Here is a 19,104-nt window from a genome sequence, read left to right on the forward strand (position 1 = left end):
TGCCTTCTTCATATGAGTTATCTTACTGGCTCATGTTCTACTCTCAGTTATGCTAGTGTGAATCCAGCCTAACACCACTGACTTTACCAGAATTACTCCAGATTTACACCAACATTAAAGCTGAACTCTATTACTATTGTGGACATTTTGCCATTGACTTGAATTGAGCTGAATTGTATTATAGCAGGACAACAGAATTTGGCCCGACTCAGTGCACAATAAATAAACTATGCTTTGTTTACTGTTACATCTGTCTGCCTTTTAAAATCTTTTGTGAGCCTACCACTATGCAACAGTGCTGTTGCTTTCCTTGAAAATTCTCATCCTCAAAAGTTAATCCACCCCATTTTTATTCACAAACAGTTAATTTTCAATGGATAATAAAAGAAAACAGTAAAACAAAGTCCTTTCTAATGGCAAAGTGCCTTGCCTTTTCTAATTAATTCTGGGATAGGTAAATGATAGTAGAAACCTCTTACAGAAAAGGAAACCAAGACACAGAGCAGGTCTGTAGCCATGAGTAAGTCACGTAACAAGAAAATGTTAGAGCTAGGAGTAGATTTCAGGAGTTCTGTGCTCAAACTATTAGAACAGGCTTCCTTTCCTGACAAGAAGAAAATCTTTGGGCTTTAAAATGATAGATGTACCTGAAAAGGCTCAGAGAATCTGATCAGATAAGTATCTAAAAGTTGGATGTGATTTCTCTGCATTGTGTAAATCCCTAGATATAGGATTTTTAAAGGCTTTCTACTTACTGGTTTTAAAGTTGGAAATATTGCAGTAAGACCTCCTCGCACTTAGAATTAAGCTCCTTGTGGCCCAAATCCAATCAAGGCACATTAAAACTGAACACAAGACCTAGGTTACTCACTCTGTCATCCTTTCCTCTCCTCCACACTCAAACTCAAAAGTTAAGGGTTTGTGTAATTGGATATCTTGAGGAAATTTTGGACTAGTTCATATTACAATGAACCAGCTAGTGTACAAAAGTACCAATGGCATCTCCTGGGTAGACTTAGATGTGGCTGCTTGTGTGCTGTAAGTCCTACACTGCCAACAGCTAAAGCCCATTCTTGTTTAGCTCAAGTGTCAGCGAACTGCTCTTGAAGTGAAGCATTGGGCTCTCTTCCCATAACTGCCACATTTTCCAGTGGATTACAGTAGAGATAACAGTGAAGTGCTGGGCATAGATTGCTCACAATGTTTATCTGAATTAATTTCCCAATCTCTAGTCAAGACATAAACTTTAGATCAATATTTTAAACATGTTCTTGACTTTATTAGCATCGCACGAATCTCTCAAAATTTGCAAGAGTACAAGAAGTAAAATCAGGAAAATTATGTACCTGTGATTAGGTGCCTAGAAATGCTAGGTGAGACTAGTGGGTCTCTTCAGCTGTGAAAACGCTCTTCTATTCAGAATGAGAAATAACATAACTGCTTGTGTGAATGTAAAATTCATACTCAGACAACTATTCCAGTTAGGATGACTCATGTGGGTAAGGGTGACTCACATGAGTAAGTATTGCAAACAGGTACCCCATCTGTGTTAGTCTCAGAATGCCCCATTAGACATTCCTGAGGTTTATATTCAATGACTAATGCCAAATTAAGTAAAAGAATCAGTCTTCTCACTCTAGAGTGAATTACCTCTCTCCTTTAATAGACTTTGAGCTAAAGACAAAAAGAATTGTGTATTTATTTCCAGGATTATTAAATTACATATATAATATACTTCCTGAGCATTACTAGGGTTTATAACTGAATTCATCCCTACCATGCTCTGGTTACATCTAATGAGGATAATTATTACATGGCTTAACTATAATTCTGTATTGATTCTTTTGCGCATGAAAAGCTTTTGTTGGCAAGCATCAGTGGAGTACCTCAACAAAAGGCATCTTTAACTTGTGTAAACATTGATAGTTCAAGGTCTCACCCTAACCTGCTTTCAGGCTAAGAACTTTCCCCTCTGTTGAGTTAATATAGCAAAAATGATATAAGGATGGGATTAGATACTGGCTGACACCACAGAGAAAAAATGAAAGTTGGACAGGAAAAAATGCAGTTAATTCCATCCTGTCAGCAGTGGATATTAAAGATTATTAGCTGGCACGCTCAATTTTGTGTGAATCACAATAGTGGTACTGTTAAATTTTTATTTAATTTTACAGAGGCAGGTAAAACTCAGCAGATTTGGTATCATCTGCTGTGATTGTTTGTTGCTTGGAGTGATTTGAGATTATAGCAAGTGCCAGACAATTTCAGAGAAAACATCTCCACTGATTAAAAAGGTCTAGTCTTTTAGAAACACAGGAATATTTTGTAATTTTGTCAGTGTATATCAGTAAGTAACTTGGCCGCACCAACAGTTTGATATTATATTTCTTCAGGAGGTAACCAATGGCCCTATCTAGTTATTCCTTATTTTTAATGATGAACTGGGTAGTGTGTTTTTGTCCCAGTGCTGTCTCCTGGGTAGTGCCAGAAATGCTTAACACCGTGTGTCACAGACCCTAAAATGCTAAGAACTAGCAAAAAAATCTCTTTAGCTCAAGTGGTAGGAATCTGTGCTTTCGAAGTAAAAGAATCTGTGTTCTGTACTTGATCTGTCCTTTTGGCCATGCAATCTTGAGTGTCAGTGATGTGTGGATGGCCATGGGTTTGTTATGTTAATATTAATGACTTCAGCTGTGTAAGAAATCTGTTTGTTTTATTTTAATAGATTCCAAGGCCAGCGAGGCAGTGGCATATCCTAGGGAACGTGCAGTCTTCCTTCCCTTTGGAAGCCTATACCTACCTGCTCTGGGGAGTGCTCCCTGGTTGCTGCCTTCTAGCAATCTCACCCCTTCCTTTCCTGCTTCGCAGATATTGCTGGGATCGTGGGGCCTGTGGGATCCAGAGACCCCATCTTCAGTCACCTAGAGGACTCCAAAGTCCATCTTCTATTGGAGCCAGATCCCCTCACACTCTCAGGTCCTGGTTCTGCCCCATCACCTGGTGCTTTCCTGCTTTGGGGAGCTGTATCTGCAGGGCTGTGGAATGTTTGGTGGCCCAATGCAGGGCAGCAGTGGTAGCCAGATCAACAAGGTGTCTCTGTAGGGTACCATCCCCACGAATTGTGGGTGGCAGCAAGTGCCTATGCAGAGTACACTGGGAGTCCAGGAGGATGCTGTCCAAGCTTTTGTTGGCCTGCTGCCTGCACAGCACCACCTGCGCAGCCATGACCTGCTGATGCTCAGTGGTCAGGATGCATTTGTTGCAGGTACAGTACTTGAGGAAGAGGTAGCACTTTCGGCCCTACAGCCAGGACAGCAGGCCATGGTTGCAGCAGCAGGGGCACTTCTGGATACACTGCCAGGGGGCGTAGGGTGGCCGGGGCACTGGGCTGCCCATGTACAGGTATGGGAAGGGGGTGGCCACCCAGTGCGAGATGTGGGGGAAGCAGAGTGTGGGGGAGAGGCCATTGGCTCTGCCCCGGTTCTGGCTGCTGGGCACAGAGCAGCTGTATCTGGTTAAATCCCACTGGGTACCACTATAGCAGCACTGAACCCCTGCTCACCTGGTGCTGGGTGTAGCACCCCCACCAGTGATGGCACCGGCCTCGGCTCCCACCCCACCCCATGTGCTGGCACTGGCATTGGCACCGGAGTTGGCACCAATGCAGGGGTCCCACACAACACCAACCCTGGAGACCCTGGAGGTTTTTCGCCTTCCTCTGTAGCATGGGGTACAGATCACAGCTGGAGGATTCTCTGCATCTTGGGGTCTTCAAAGTATTTGAAGGCTTCAATATCTGAGATATAGGTGAGAGGATTATTCTAGGAGGGGTGGGTGAGATTTTGTGGCCTGCACTGTGCAGGGGGTCAGACTAGATGATCATAATGGTCCCTTCTGACCTTAAAGTCTATGAGTCTATGAGGTGCTGGGTCCTCTAGTCGCTGACTCCTCAGCATCAAGTAGACCAGCACCACTCCCTGCCATGCCTCCGTCTCCCCATCAGCACTGAGGGAAGCAGGAGTCCATGGCTTGGCATGCCCCAAACCCGAAGTTGCTAGCTGCTATTGCCGCCGCACCGCTCTGGCCGACTTCTGAGTATTCGACTGACTATGAAGGGGAATTGGTCTGGTCATCACAGGGCTCCAGGTCCAGGTTGCAGCACCCATCCTACTCCCACCACCGGTCCTGGCACCGCAGCATGTTGGCGCAACTGCAGCACCAGCAGCAGTAGCAGCAGCCCTGGCCACAGCCTACCCCAGTGCCAGTGGTGTAGCAGTTCTGGCTACCACAACTGCAGGCCCCAGCTCAGTGGCCATTTTGGACTCCCTGGACCTACCACCAGAGCCATGATGAGGGGCCCTCTAGCTGGAGTCGGTCTATTCAGGATGCAGGCCTCCCCCTTCAATGACCCCATTGACTCGTTCCCAATGTTGGAGCAGTCTCTTCCACCGGGGCAAGCCTCTCCCAGACCCGCTGCAGAGAGAGGGCCATCTGTTGCTCAGCTTTCTACAGAGGACCCCTCAGCAGCCTCCCAGCTCTCCTCCCAGGTCTGCGACGAGCATGTGATGAGCATGAAAGGGTCATCCTCCTCCTCACCTGATGAGGCCCTTGATGGGGCCTTCCTCTCCATGCCCTCCATGGACTCGAGGTCCCATCAGAACTTCCTCCAACAGCTGGCCCCGAGTCTGGGGGTACAGGCAGAGAGGGTGTCAAAGGACTCGGACCCCATGGCTAACATCCTGCTGTCTGACACCCCCACCAGAGTGGCCTTACCTATTAACAAGACCGTGATGAAGATCACGAAGGCCCTCTGGCAAACCCTGGCTTCTATCCCACCGACTGATGAAAAAGGTCGAGGGGAGGTACTTTGTACTCCAGGAAGGAAATGAGTATCTCTTCTCCCACCCATCTCCGGGGTCCCTGGTCATCCAGGCAGTGAACCAGAGGGAGAGGCAAGGTCAACTTGGCACCATGCCAAAAAGCAGGGATGCTAAAAAGATGGACCTCTTGGGCAGAAGGGACTATGCCTCTGGGGGTCTACAGTTCCGTCAAGGGTTTTGAGAGTATGCCTAAGGACAGCTTACCAGCCTCACCCTGTCAGTTCCAAGACCATCTATCCCCTTTCTACTGTGCCTGGGAGTCCATAACTTCAGACCGATGGGTCTTAGAGATGGTAGGAAGGGGATACTCCATCCCCATCCTCTTGCCTGCCGCCTCCCGCTCCCTCCACCGCCTTGCCCTGTCCCTCTTCAGGGACCCCTCTCACGAGCATTTCCTTTGGGAGGAGGTGCAGCAGCTCCTAAGCCTAGGAGCGGCCAAAGTGGTTCCCCCCCCCCGGGGTTTACGGGCAGGGGATTCTCCTCCCGGTACTTCCGGGGTCCCAAGGTCAAAGGGGGGTTCCAACCCATCCTAGACCTCAGGGAACTCAACACCTTCATCGCCAAGGCCAAGTTCAAGATGGCGATTCTAGCATCAATCATTCCCTCCCTGAATCTTGGAGACTGGTATCCGGCCCTTGATCTAAAGAATGCTTATTTCCATATCTCTATTACACCATACCATAGATGGTTCCTCCACTGTAAAGTAGAGGACATATTGTTGCTTATTCTAGGTGAATAAGTAAGCAGATATAGAATGGAATTGATAACAGCATTTGGTTTTTTTAGACCTATCCAGTATATAGTATTAAACATTCACATTTTGAGAGGTTGCTATTTTTGGTCCTGTGCTGCTTATGATTCCCTGTGTCAGAATGACTCTGTACTTTGATGATCAGGCTAGATGACTGAGGACTTCTGTGACAGTTCTAGTTTGGATTCAGAAGTCAGTCACTGTGAAAAGAGATTTTCCCAGCAGGTGATCAGTCTTGCTTTCTGTTGGCATGGCAATTGTTGGCCTGGCTTGCATGGATATTAATTCCATGTTACTTTGAGTGTAATGAGAATGATAGTAAAAACCACTTGGAAAAGGAAAACGAAAAAGGAAATGTCAAATCTTAACTCCACATTCTCGTTTAAATGCTTAATCCTTTAGAATGAAATTTGTTCTCGATTCCTATTATAACCCTTTCAATTTCCTACATAAATATCATGATTCTAGTCACATAAATAGTTACACTCTAGTGTAATAAAATCATATTGTATGCAAAAAAAATTGCCGAGGGAGAACTTCACAAGTTTGGATCAGTGCACTCAATATTGTACTAAAATCAGATATCGATTTTTCCTTTTTCATTGACAAACTCTACCCTCATATGCATACATCTAAGCAGAACTGAGTCCTAGAATTTGTCCCTGACTCCATTTTGGAAAATCACATTCACAGAGATTTAAAAAAAAAAAAAAAAAAAAAAAAGCAGTCTTGTGGCACCTTACAGACTAAGGGTATGTCTACACTGCCACCCTAGTTCAAACTAGAGTGGGTAATGTAGGCATTCGAACTTGAAAATGAAGCCTGGGATTTAATATCCCGGGCTTTATTTGCATGTTCCTGGGCACTGCCATTTTTAAAATGCCCCATAGTTCGAACTACCTGCCCACGGCTACACGCGGCACGGACTAGGCAGTTCGAATTAAAGCTCCTAATTCGAACTACCGTTACTCCTCATTGCAGGAGGTGTAATGGTAGTTCGAATTAGGAGCTTTAATTTGAACTGCCTAGTCCGTGCCACGTGTAGCTGCGGGCAGGTAGTTCGAACTACGGGGAATTTAAAAATGGCGGTGCCCAGGAACATGCAAATAAAGCCCGGGATATTTAAATCCTGGGCTTCATTTGCAAGTTCGAATGCCTACATTACCCACCCTAGTTCGAACTAGGGTGGCAGTGTAGACATACCTTAACAGATTTATTAGGGCAAAAGCTTTCAAAGGTAACACCCACTTAATCAGATGCATGGAGTGGAAATTAAAGAGTGTGTGTGTGTATATATATATATATATATATATATATATACACGAAAAGAAGGAAGTTCCTTATTGAATGTAGGACTAGTGGGCATGTCCACACTAGGAAATTATTACAAAATAACTAAATTCATCTTAACCCCCAATTTTAAAAAATCCAATTAGCATGTCCCCACTACAGGGAAGCCTTGAAATTAGTCTGAGGCAGGCTCCATTAACGTGGATGCGCTACCTTGACTTAGAACCCCAGGAAGCTCTTGGGAGTAATTAGTTCAAATTAATCTGGGGAGTAATTATTTTGAAATAACGGCACCGAAGCATCCACGCTAACGCTATTAACTATTTCAAATAACTATTTCAAAATTAGAATTATTCCCCGAGGAAAGCAGCAGAACAGATTTTGAAATAATCGATAGTGTGGATGCTCCGCTTATAAATTCGACTTAAGGGTGGTTATTTTGAAATAACACCCTAGGGTAGACCAGGGCAGTGTTAATAAGGCCAATTAAGTCAGGGTGGATGTGGCTCACTCACAGCAGTTGATGAGGCAGTGTGAATATCAAGAGAGGGGAAATTGCCTTTGTAGTGAGATAATCAATTAAAAAACGTATTCAGCCCTAATTTGATTGTATTGAATTTGCAAATGAATTATAGTTCTGCTGTTGCCCTATGTAATGTGATTTTGAAGTTTTTTTGCAGAAGGATAGTTTCTTGCGCTACACTGATGACATCTTCATACAGATGGACCCATGGGAAGAAGTCCCTTGAAGAATTCCACTGGAATTTTAACAATTTCCACTACATCATCAACCTCAGCCTGGACCAATCCACACAAGAGATCCACTTCCGGGACACTACAGTACATATAAATTATAGTAGCATGAACACCACCTACACTGGAAACCTACTGACCACTGCTCTTACCTATATGCTTCTAGCTTCCGTCCACATCTTACAATCCATTGTCTACAGCCATACACTAAGATACAACCATATCTGTGCCAGTCTGCTGGGGACAGAGGCTGGTCCACAGCAGCAGTCCCTGTCTGGGGGGGGATCCAAGCTCCTCGTGGACAAGGGCTGCTGCTGCAGCCCAGCCTCTGTCCATGGGGAGCTTGGACCCCCGCTGACTGGGGCTACTGCCACTCCATGCTGCTTCCTCTGTGTCAGAGGCTGCAGCATGGGGTGGCAGGAAGCTAGTCTATGTGGGGACCTGGTTTTTAAAATTGGCTCCCCTGGTAGACTGGCTCCCGCCTGCCACCCTGTGCTGCTGCCTCTGATACAGACACAGCAATGCAGAGTAGTAGGGGGCTCTCTGGGAGTGGGGCCAGGAGCACCTTGACTCCTCGCTCCGCCCCTGGGGACTATCAAATAGTTGTGTAACCATTAAGATTTCATGCCTATATGTAACATCCCTAGTCCAGATATCTATACAAGCAACACCATCACAGGACCTAACCACATAAGTCACAACATCAGGGGCTCATCCACCTTACATTCACTAACATGATATATATGCCAGTAATGCCCCTCTGACATATATTGGCCAAACCAGACAGTCTCTGCACCAAAGGATAAATGGACAAAAATCGGACATCAAGAAAGGTAAAACCGGTAGGGGAACACTTTAACCTCCCTGGACACTCAGTAATGGATTTAGGAGTAGGAGTAGCATCAAAGTAACTAGTGGCTTAAATGGTTCCCTGTGACATCAATGAGAGTCTTGTCTTTTGGCTTTGATATTTCTAAGGCAGATTTAAACACTGTATTTAAACAGAAAGAGGGTGTTGGGTCTTAGTTCACAGGAGGAACTGAAACACTGTGTAATTTGCTTTTGTGCAGGGGGCCAACACAATGTATGAGGGTTTAATTAGGTATAGCAGACCAGAGACCATTGTGTTGTTCCTATGTATCTGGATGAATTTCATCCATCTTGAATAAGGAGGCAGACTCAGCAATTTGACCCCTCTGATTTAACACTGATTACCAAACACAACAGTACTGTTGTAGTCTTGAGTAGATTAATAACCTTGGATTAGCAAGGATTTTGTTTGCCTAGTTCTTGGGATCAATGTATCGAGAGATTATCCACTCTGGGGAATAAAGCGTTGATGACAGTTAATACTGGGATTGTGCCGAAAAGTTTGCTGATGATTTGGCTAAGTCTTCTTTTGGTGCATGTTTTGACTATATATATACATGTTCGCACACTTGCTCTGAAGGAGGTAATGCTCCTAAAATCTTGCCAAATGTTAAACAAAAGAGAAATGACATGTCTAGCCAAGATGTAACATTTTGAGGCATCATTATGTGAATGCAAATTAACATGTGGAATGCTTTTTCTATACATCTTGGTTCCCAGTCTGGAGGTTGCTAACAGGCATTACAATGGGACTGCTACTCTACCATTCCTATGTGGTTCTAGAGAGAGGGGGATCCTGGATAAATCCAGGAAAGATGGGAGGAGAAGCTCAGGGAGGCAAGGTCCTGGTCTGGAGAAGGACAATGCAATATGTCAAGAAACCCAAGGGAAAATTATAGATCGGAATGGATGTTAGATAATCAAAGCTAGATAGGACCATTTTCAAATTGATACATGTTATGCTCACAGCATACACACAGAGAAGTTAGATTAAAAAAGCATAAAATACTTTTGCTAGAGGACAGAAATAAAATGTGCTACATTGCAGAGGATTCAGATTCCCAACAGACCCCAAAAAAAGAGAGAGACAAAGCAAGCTTTTTCCTAAAACTGACAAGTCCAGCTCATTCCACCATGCTGCTGCTTGGCTTTCTGCAAACAGATTGCATGCTTTGCTACAGAGCCTCTTAGCCTTCAAGCAAGTTTAGGAAACTCCTTACATTTAAAGTGATGGCTTTTGTAATTCTAACATTTACAATATATTGTGCTATTCCAGGATAAAAAACACAGAAATTATTAGCAATGGCAGGTACCTCACATTGGAAGCTTTTTCCATCTTATGAGAAATTGACAAATACTTGTTTTTTTCAAGTGATGGCAAGTGGTAGTATATTGTGTATTTTTCTGAACTAGCTGAATCTAAGAATGTTTTCTATTTCATGGGGAGAGTGAGTACAGGGTACTAGTGGCATAACATTCCGAGAAAAAAACAGTCTAAAATTTCTATAAACACCCAAACCAAAGCATCTATGAGTTTTAGGAGAAATTTGTATTGAAATTAAGTCATGTTGACATACTGTATATTTTAAATAAAAATTAGATTACTGCTCGTAGATTTAGTTTAGTGGTAAAAATGTAAAGAAAGTTGGGCTACAGATGAAACAATAATGTAACTTTTGTTTAGTTGAGGAAAAGAGTGAAATCAAGAAAATAAATGGGTGTGCGGCATACTTATGACAGAGGAAACATTCTGCATATGATTTTATTTGCCAGTTCTATGCAGTGCAGTAGTTTTATTTAGCTTTGAACAGAAGTTTCTGATAGTGTACATAGCAGGGTTAGAGGATGGCTTAAAGCAGGGATGGAGAACCTTTTTTGGGTTGGGGGCCACTGAACCACAGAAAAATCAGTTGGGGCTTCACACAAGTAAGAAGCAAAAAACAAAACAAAAATCCTCACTGATGTGGCCCCCAACTGAGAAGGGGAAGGACACTCCTCACATTCCCCTCGCACACCAGAGCCTAATGGGGCCTAGGCTGGTTGATTTTGCTCCAGCCTCATGGTGTGGGGGGGCTGGAGTGCCAGCATGGGCTTCCCAACGCTTGGGGAAGCCCTGAGCCTCAAGGGCCGAATCTGGCCCCGAGGCCTTATGTTTCCCATCTCTGGCTTAGAGGGTTGTTGAAGTGATATAGTGCCTTTTGTCTTTAGAACACTAGTTACTTAAAATGTAGTCCAGATTGTGAGTGACCAAAAGTCATTGCCATCTGATGTGTGTATGACCTCTTTAAAATGAGTTGGTGTGTCCAGTCCCCAGTCCCCAGTCTCAACAGAGAGGCCAAATGTTGCTTGAAAGTGGTGACTAAACTTCTAGGCTACTGTGGTCCCTCAGGGAAGAGGTAATTGTGGGAAACTTGTACAATGGTTGCCTATGCTGTACTAGTTTTGTGACTCTACCAGTAACCTTGAAAAGAAATGTCAGGAAAGCAAATCACATTTACATCACTGATTCTACAATATTAAAGTCTGATAGTCTCATGTGTACTAATGGATCCTGAGCAATTACTGTAGCTTGCAAATGGAAGGACTGATGTGAATGAGTGAAAGTTATAATATAGTGATTAAATTAAGCCATCCGTTCCTAGTATAAATCCATTAAAAATAATGGCATGAGTTACACTACTGAAGAATGTCCTTTTGGTTCCAGTGTCAGTGAATAATGAAATGAGGGGAACAGAGAGGGGAGAATGTAATATGTGAGGAATCAACCCGTAGAACCAATGTATCAGAGAGGAAGGATGAACTTGTATTTAAACCATTGACTTGGGCCTCAGGAAATCTGAGTTCAGTTTTTGGCTTTGCCCCAGATTTCTTATGTGACCTTGGCTAAATCTCTTAGGGTATGTCTACACTACCACCCTAGTTCGAACAAGGATGGTTAATGTAGGCAACCGAAGTTGCAAATGAAGCCCGGGATTTGAATTTCCCGGGCTTCATTTGCATCTTGCCGGGCGCCGCCATTTTTAAATCCCCACTAGTTCGGACTCCGTGCCCGCGGCTACACGCGGCACGGAGTAGGTAGTTCGGATTAGGCTTCCTATTCCGAACTACCATTACTCCTCATGGAACGAGGTGTACCGGTAGTTCGGAATAGAAAGCCTAATCCGAACTACCTACTCCGTGCCGCGTGTAGCCGCGGACACGGAGTCCGAACTAGCGGGGATTTAAAAATGGCGGTGCCCGGCAAGATGCAAATGAAGCCCGGGAAATTCAAATCCCGGGCTTCATTTGCAACTTCGGTTGCCTACATTAACCACTCTAGTTCGAACTAGGGTGGTAGTGTAGACATACCCTAACTCTCTGTCCCTCAGTTTCTTGTCTATAAACTACTAACAAACACATCTCCTTCTCCAGCCATTTGTCTGGTGTTAGTTTGTAAGTCCTTTAGGACAAGGACTGTCTCTTCTATTATATATTTGAAAGTGTTTGTTTGTTCAAGAGCTCCTCCTAAACAGTAAGACTAGGACCACCAGATTTGATACACAGCTTCCTTTTATCATAACCTAAAGCAAGGTAAGTGTTTAGTTGTGCCAGGACAATGGGATATGCCTGGAATGTGATTATTCAAAAACCAGGCAGGTGAAAAGGACTGACTGGGGGTACACCCTTCCCAGGACTGCTCCAACCCCAAGACTCGCACCCCCAAGCACCCTATAGGAAGGATGGGGTGGCTGAAGCTCACCCTCCCACAATTCATACAAGAACATCGCTGGCTCTTCCCCTTCATCGGGGAGCCAGGGGAAAGTGCACAGTTTGCTGCATTCCTCATTCTGGCTAGGGAGTGCAGGGGGAAGATGAAGCTGAACCTGCCCCAGCCAGGGAACATGCACCCCTCCTCTAGATGTGCCTGCTGGTCCTGCAGCGGCCATGGACTAACTGGAACTGCCCTGCCCCCTCTCCATCCCCAAATATAGATGTCAAATTATACTTATGTTTAAGACTTGAGGCTGGACAGATGCCTCATCATCGATATGGTGCATCTTCCATTAGCAATAGTTAAAGTCTTCCAGCAGAAACACGTTTGTTTAGGTGCCATTATGTATTGTACATAGGTTATACTGTGATGGAATAACTTGCCCAAGAACCCTCTTCCCTCTGCCCTTTTTATCCCCTACCTCTGTCCTTACTGATCAATGTTACTCTCATAATTAGCCTCTCAATATGCATCACTATTGCTTTGATGAGCAGGCTTTTATATCTCAGCCCTAACAGAACAGAGAGTGGTGAGGGCACTAACCTGGGATGCAAGAGACCTGGTGCAATTCTCTGTGTAGTCCATACGCTGCAGCTGTATCTACATTGGCACCCTTTTCCGGAAAAGGGATGCTAATGAGACACTTCGGAATTGCAAATGCCGCGGGGATTTAAATTTTCCCTGCGGCATTTGCATGAACATGGCTGCCGCTTTTTTCCGGCTCGTGGCTTTGCCAGAAAAAAGCGCCAGTCTAGATAGGGATCTTTCAGAAAATAAAGCCTTTTCCGGAAGATCCCTTATTCCTCTTAAAATCAGGAATAAGGGATCTTCCGGAAAAGGCTTTATTTTCCGAAAGATCCCGTCTAGACTGGCGCTTTTTTCCAGCAAAGCCCCAAGCTGGAAAAAAGCGGCAGCCGTGTTCATGCAAATGCCACGGGGAAAATTTAAATCCCCGCGGCATTTGCAATTCCAAAGTGTCTCATTAGCATCCCTTTTCCGGAAAAGGGTGCCAATGTAGACACAGCCCTACTGGATGTGGTTTATTGTCCCATGTAGTGGAACTTAGACCACTAAGGTTACGTTTACACTGCCTAGTTATTTTGGAATAAGCTATTCTAGAATAGTTACTCCGAAATAGCTTCTTTTGAAATACCACGTCTACACTGCAGAGAAGCCTCAAAATTACTCCGAAGCAGGCTTCTCTAATGTAGACGTGCTCTCTCAATTTAGAGCCCCAGGAGGAATAACTTAGAATGGCCCTGGTGAGGGGCTATTTCAAAATAGCAGAAGTGGAACATCTATACATGCCTTATTTTGAAATAGCTATTTTGGAATAGGTGTTATTCTTCATAGAATGAGGTTTACAGAAGTCGGAATAAACTGTACGTTATTTCAAAATGATTTCAAAATAACGGAATTGCTGTGTAGATGCTTGCGTAGTTATTTCAGAATAACGGCTATTATTCCGAAATAACTTTGCTGTGTAGACACACACTTACAGAGAGAATGAGTCTGCTCTACATCCTTAGCTGAAAGCCAGCTGGTGTCTAGCTCTAGAGGTAGAGGCTCACGCCCTAAGCTCTAGAAGGCCCAGGTTTGATTCTGCCTGTGGGTGTTATACCAGCTCAACTACAAGGTCCTTGTGTAAGTCACCTAGGTTCCTTGTACTTCAGTTTCCTCCCAGTAAAATGGGGATAATGGCACTTCCTTACCTCCCAGGGGAGTTGTTAAAGGCAAATCCATAGGGAGCTGCTTGGATACTATATAATGAGGGCCATAAAAGTACCTTAAAAAACCTAGAACCCAGGTTGGATTGGGATGGGAAAGCAAGACTAGTGATCTAATATTCTTAGGAAAGGCACCATTGTAAAACTGCCAGCAGCTTCCTGTCAGGTTTAGACCTGGCTCTTAGCTTCCATGCCACCAGCCCCAGCAGAAGTGCCACACTGGCATAAGTAAGGGAATAATGCTCCAGCTGTCCCCAATCAATGGTGCCAAGACAGAGCTGGGCAAAGAATCAGGTATAATAAGTCGTCTAACTTTGCTATGCTGGGTGTACACTTGGCAGCATAAAGAATCTGACCTATTGACTACCGACCTATTGACTACCTTGGATTACTTTTAGTTGGCAATGCAGCAGTGACTACAGAATGGAACAAATCAGTGCAGTACAGAAGATTTAAAGTTGCAGTTGCTCTATATTTTGGGCTATCTTCACTCTCCCCCATTTATTGATAATATTCCCACAAGACTGTCAATGTGAAGTTAGGACTGAATGTGTGTAAGTGGCGTGGCTGTTCTCTGCTGCTTCTCTTTCTTTCCCTACTATTGGAGTAGTTACGCACTCAAACCTAGAGAATGCAAGAGGCAAAGGGGAAAGTAAAGCCGTAAAGGAGGGAGAATAACCCTTCTGCCCACCCCTAGTGGAAACTTGGTTAGCTACAGCATGGCAGCTGAAAGGCAGAACTGCTTAACCAAACCAAGTCTAGTTTATTATGTTCCTGTGTTTATTTTTCGTCTTTATTTATGACATAGCATGTTGGTTTTGGTGTGGAAAAGTACTCTAAAGCTATAGATATGAGTTGCAATTATTCAAGTTCCTCTGCATGGAGTCTGTTAAAAAGATTGATCTATTTTTACAAGGACACAAAAATGCTCACTTTGATGGACCTCACTGGCATTTATTGCAGCCCTGCCAATACTAAAATGGAAAGCCAACCTTGTAAACTTTATGGAAACTACATGCTGCAATTATTAGTCCAAGGACCTCCTGTCTCACAGAAATGAGTCAGATTTTGCTTTTCCACTTGTGCTGTAGTTTACACCTGAAAAAGATTAGTGGGGACCACCAGTAGCTTTGAAAACCTAATCTCTAGTATTTTGTTTCCAGTTTAACTCTGAAAGATACTCCAGGTGTTCTGATTAATTAGCTATAGTAAGTCACTGTGTCACTATTATGTGTGTAACAGCTGTTTTCCTGTTGCAGTTTTCTTCAGGAATGTTTTAAATTAAAAGTTGGCTAATATACTTAAAGTTTATGTGGTTAAGGTTAGAATAAACAAAAACAGTCTAACAAAGCAGTTGCGGATGGTTGTGAAAATATTCAGAGTATTTACTTAAAATATCTTAAATGGAATGCTTTACCTAATAACATAATTATTAGGCATTCTACCTGAGGTTATCAAAGTGTGTTACCAGTATTATAAATAACCAAGTTAAAAGCCATAATCAATTCCTTCAGTCTTTACTGTGGTAAAACATCCACAAATGTTGAGATGAGTCTTGAGTGATTGCTAATGAAGCGGGGATTTAAATCTCCCGCACTTCATTAGCATAAAAATGGTTGCCACTTTTTTTCGGCACGGAGCTTTGCCGGAAAAAAGCGCCAGTCTAGACGCGGATCTTTAGGAAAATAAAGCCTTTTCTGAAAGATCCCTTATCCCTCTTAAAATAAGGTTAAAATAAGGGATAAGGGATCTTTCAGAAAAGGCTTTATTTTCCTAAAGAACCGCGTCTAGACTGGCGCTTTTTTCCGGCAAAGCTCCGTGCCGAAAAAAAGTTGCAGCCATTTTTATGCTAATGAAGCGGGGGAGATTTAAATCTAGACGTAGCCCTAGAGTGTATGTGTTCTAAATCCTTACTGATTACCTGGCCCTGTAAATGAGATGATCTGCTGCAAAAGACAGTTTGATGACAACAGACAAAACATAATTAAAGAAGAACACTTGCAAATGCATAGATTTAAATCTGTATTAGACCTATTATATTAGTACTTTATAATTACGCTTTAATTCTTAGCCTGTCAGCCCCCCCATCAAGATGGAAGTGTGTGAGTCAACTATTTAAGCTAGGACTGAACTGCTGTGAACCCTCTAATATAGCCACTGCTAGGACTGAGGGAGAGCTCTCAGGTCATCTTAATTATTCCGGCCCCTGTGAGGTCATGACTACACTACAGAGAAGATTGAAGCAGCCACAGTCAATCTTCCGAGGTTTGAGTTAGCGGGTCTAGTGAAGACTAGGGATGTAAGCGACTAGTCGACTATCTGATAAGCATAAAATTATTGTATAGTCGACTAACCCCTCAACTAGTTGCTTCCCCCCACCTTGATGCCTCTATCAGAGGCAGCAAGGGGCAGGGAGTGGAAGCAGGAGCAGGAGCTGGTGCTGGGGGTAGCTTGCTTAAAAGCTGGTTCCTCCCAGCACTATCTCTGTGGGAGGCAGGCAGGTAGTGGGGACCAGGCATATGCTGGGAATCAGCTGATTCCCTGCTCATGCCCAGTCCCAGGACACTGTGCCTGTGCTTTTTAAATGTATTAAGAGCCTGCCGATGCTTAAAATCAGAAGGACCTGGCGCAAGTGGGACAGCTGATTTCTGGCCCCAGGAGCTAATTCTGCAGTGGCTCTGCCTTTTAAATGTATTAAGAGCCGTCCATCCCCACGACTGTGCTTCAGCTTTTTAAATGTATTAGGAGCTTGCCAGTTCTTAATACATTTAAAAGGCAGAGCCACTGTGGGATTAGCTCCCGGGGCCAGGAGCTAACCCCACTGCAGCTCCCTTGCTTATCGACTAATTGACTAGTTGATGGAAATTCCATCAACTAGTCAATTAGTTAATGATACACTAATTCGAACTGAAAGGGTGCTAGCATTGCTGCTGGTAGTCCTGCTCCTACAAGGAGTAAGAAGTCGGAAGAGAGAGTGTGCTCCCTTGGACTTCCCGCACAGTGCACAGTGCCAAAATTTGATTTAAGATACGTAAACTCAAGCTACACAATTTACATAGCTCAAGTTGCATTATCTTAATTCAAACTTATCCTCTAATGTAGGCCTAGCCTGAGTGACAGTGGAAGATGATGTCCACACCAGCGCTTAAGTTGGCGTAAGTTTTGTGGCTAAGGGGCGTGGCTAATTCACACCCCTGAGTGATGTAATGCTATTGGGTAGTCATAGAACTCAGGTTCTGTTGGGCTGTATTTAACACAGGACTTCAAAGGAGGCGGGACAAAGGTGGCTCTGAGCACTTAATTCTGGGGCTGGATAAGGTCCATTCAACCCCTTGGCATAAGCTAGTGCAGCCCCAGGGCTACATGTTAAGGGACCCATTCAATGCCTGACAATGGCCAAAGTGTAATAGCACTCTGTCCAAGCCCACGACACTCCTTGACAAAAGGGAGCTTCCAACTTCTTGTGCCACGTAGAGATAGTGCAGAGCTAGTTACACTAGCTCTACTCATCCATGAATTCCCCTGTGCCAAGAGGATCCCCGTGTAGTTGGCTGAACAGCTATGTGTGACTGGCTTGCACCAGCATACAAACTATTGTGTGGGCCAGAACATGGCCTCTTTTAGGTTTTTATAGGTATGGACATACAGCAGGGGTGGGCAATAATTTTTGGTGGGGCGCCAATCCAAGATTTTGGTAAGTGGGCAAGGGCCGCACCTTTCTGTGGAGGGGATGCAGGGTCAAGGTTGGGTGCAGAAGGGCACACAGGGTAAGGCACCGGGGTGCAGGAGAGGGTATGGTGTCTTGTGAGGGAACTTAGGTGGAGGAGGGGGTTGTGACCTGGGTCAGGGGATTGAGATATAGGGTCAGGGAGGGAGTGTGGGTGCAGGAAGGATTCCGGTCTGGGGGAAGGGTTTTAAAGGGGGTACAGGTCTGGGAGGAGTTGTGGGCAGGGGATGCAGAGGGTTTGGATAGTGACCTGGGGGAGGGAGTTGTGGTGAAGGAGGGGCTGAGGTGCCAGAGGCAGGTGCTGGCTGGGAGGAGTTTACCTAGGAGTCTCCTGGCCAGCAGGCTGCAGTACCCCAGAGCCAGCCTGGGCTCCCTGCAACCCTAGCCCACTGGAAAATGCGACATCCTCCCTCCACATGGCATTCAATTCAGTGTGGTGGAAGAGGCTTGCATTGCCCCTGTCACTCAGGCCAATCTCTCAGCTCCGATTGGATAGCTATTTCCAGCCAATAGGAGCTGAGATATTGGCTGAGGTCAGTTCTTATTGGCCAGTTGCTTCTGGCCAATAGGAAATTAGGATTGGGCTGGGAGCGGGGAGATCGCACGAAGATTCCCCCTCCCTGTACAACAAGGAGACGTAGGGACTGGGTTTTAAACCGCGGCAGCTACGTGCGTGAGGGTCCCTGGCAGGGGGTACCGCAGGCAGGATCCGGTGGCTTGGCGGGCCGGATCCGGCCCCCGGGCCGTATTTTGCCCAGGGCTGTAATACAGCCATGGTTCAAAGCTTGGGTTCGGTTCAGGTACACGCTCATCCAAATTGTCTGGGTAGGCACAATAGGGCCTAAAATGTGACAAGAATACTTCTGGTTTGCTAGGGTCTCCAGTCTGCAAAGGTGCACTCCTGTCTGCAGGAATCCCATTTTTCTGCTGCCATATCTGTTTGGTTCCTCCATGACTACAGGAGAGGGGCAGGATTTGCCCCTAATTGGTGGATATTCATTGCTACAGGACTGAGAAATATTTACCAGCAAGAGTCACAAAAATATTAGACATGAATAAAACTAAGCGTGATATCTGAATTGACATTGGCTGGGATAAATACATAAAATAAAAATAAGGTTTATTAGTCCTCATGCTTCAAGGCATAAGATGATCAATAGCTATGGTCAGGATGAAATTTCCCACTGGCACAGTAATAGGTGCTTACAGTAGGGCTACGTCTAGACTGGCATGATTTTCCACAAATGCTTTTAACGGAAAAGTTTTCCGTTAAAAGCATTTGCGGAAAAGAGCATCTAGATTGGCACGGACGCTTTTCCGCAAAAGCACTTTTTGCGGAAAAGCATCTGTGCCAA

The sequence above is a fragment of the Pelodiscus sinensis genome, chromosome 4 (assembly GCF_049634645.1).
Source record: "Pelodiscus sinensis isolate JC-2024 chromosome 4, ASM4963464v1, whole genome shotgun sequence".
NCBI classification, from domain to species: domain Eukaryota; kingdom Metazoa; phylum Chordata; order Testudines; family Trionychidae; genus Pelodiscus; species Pelodiscus sinensis.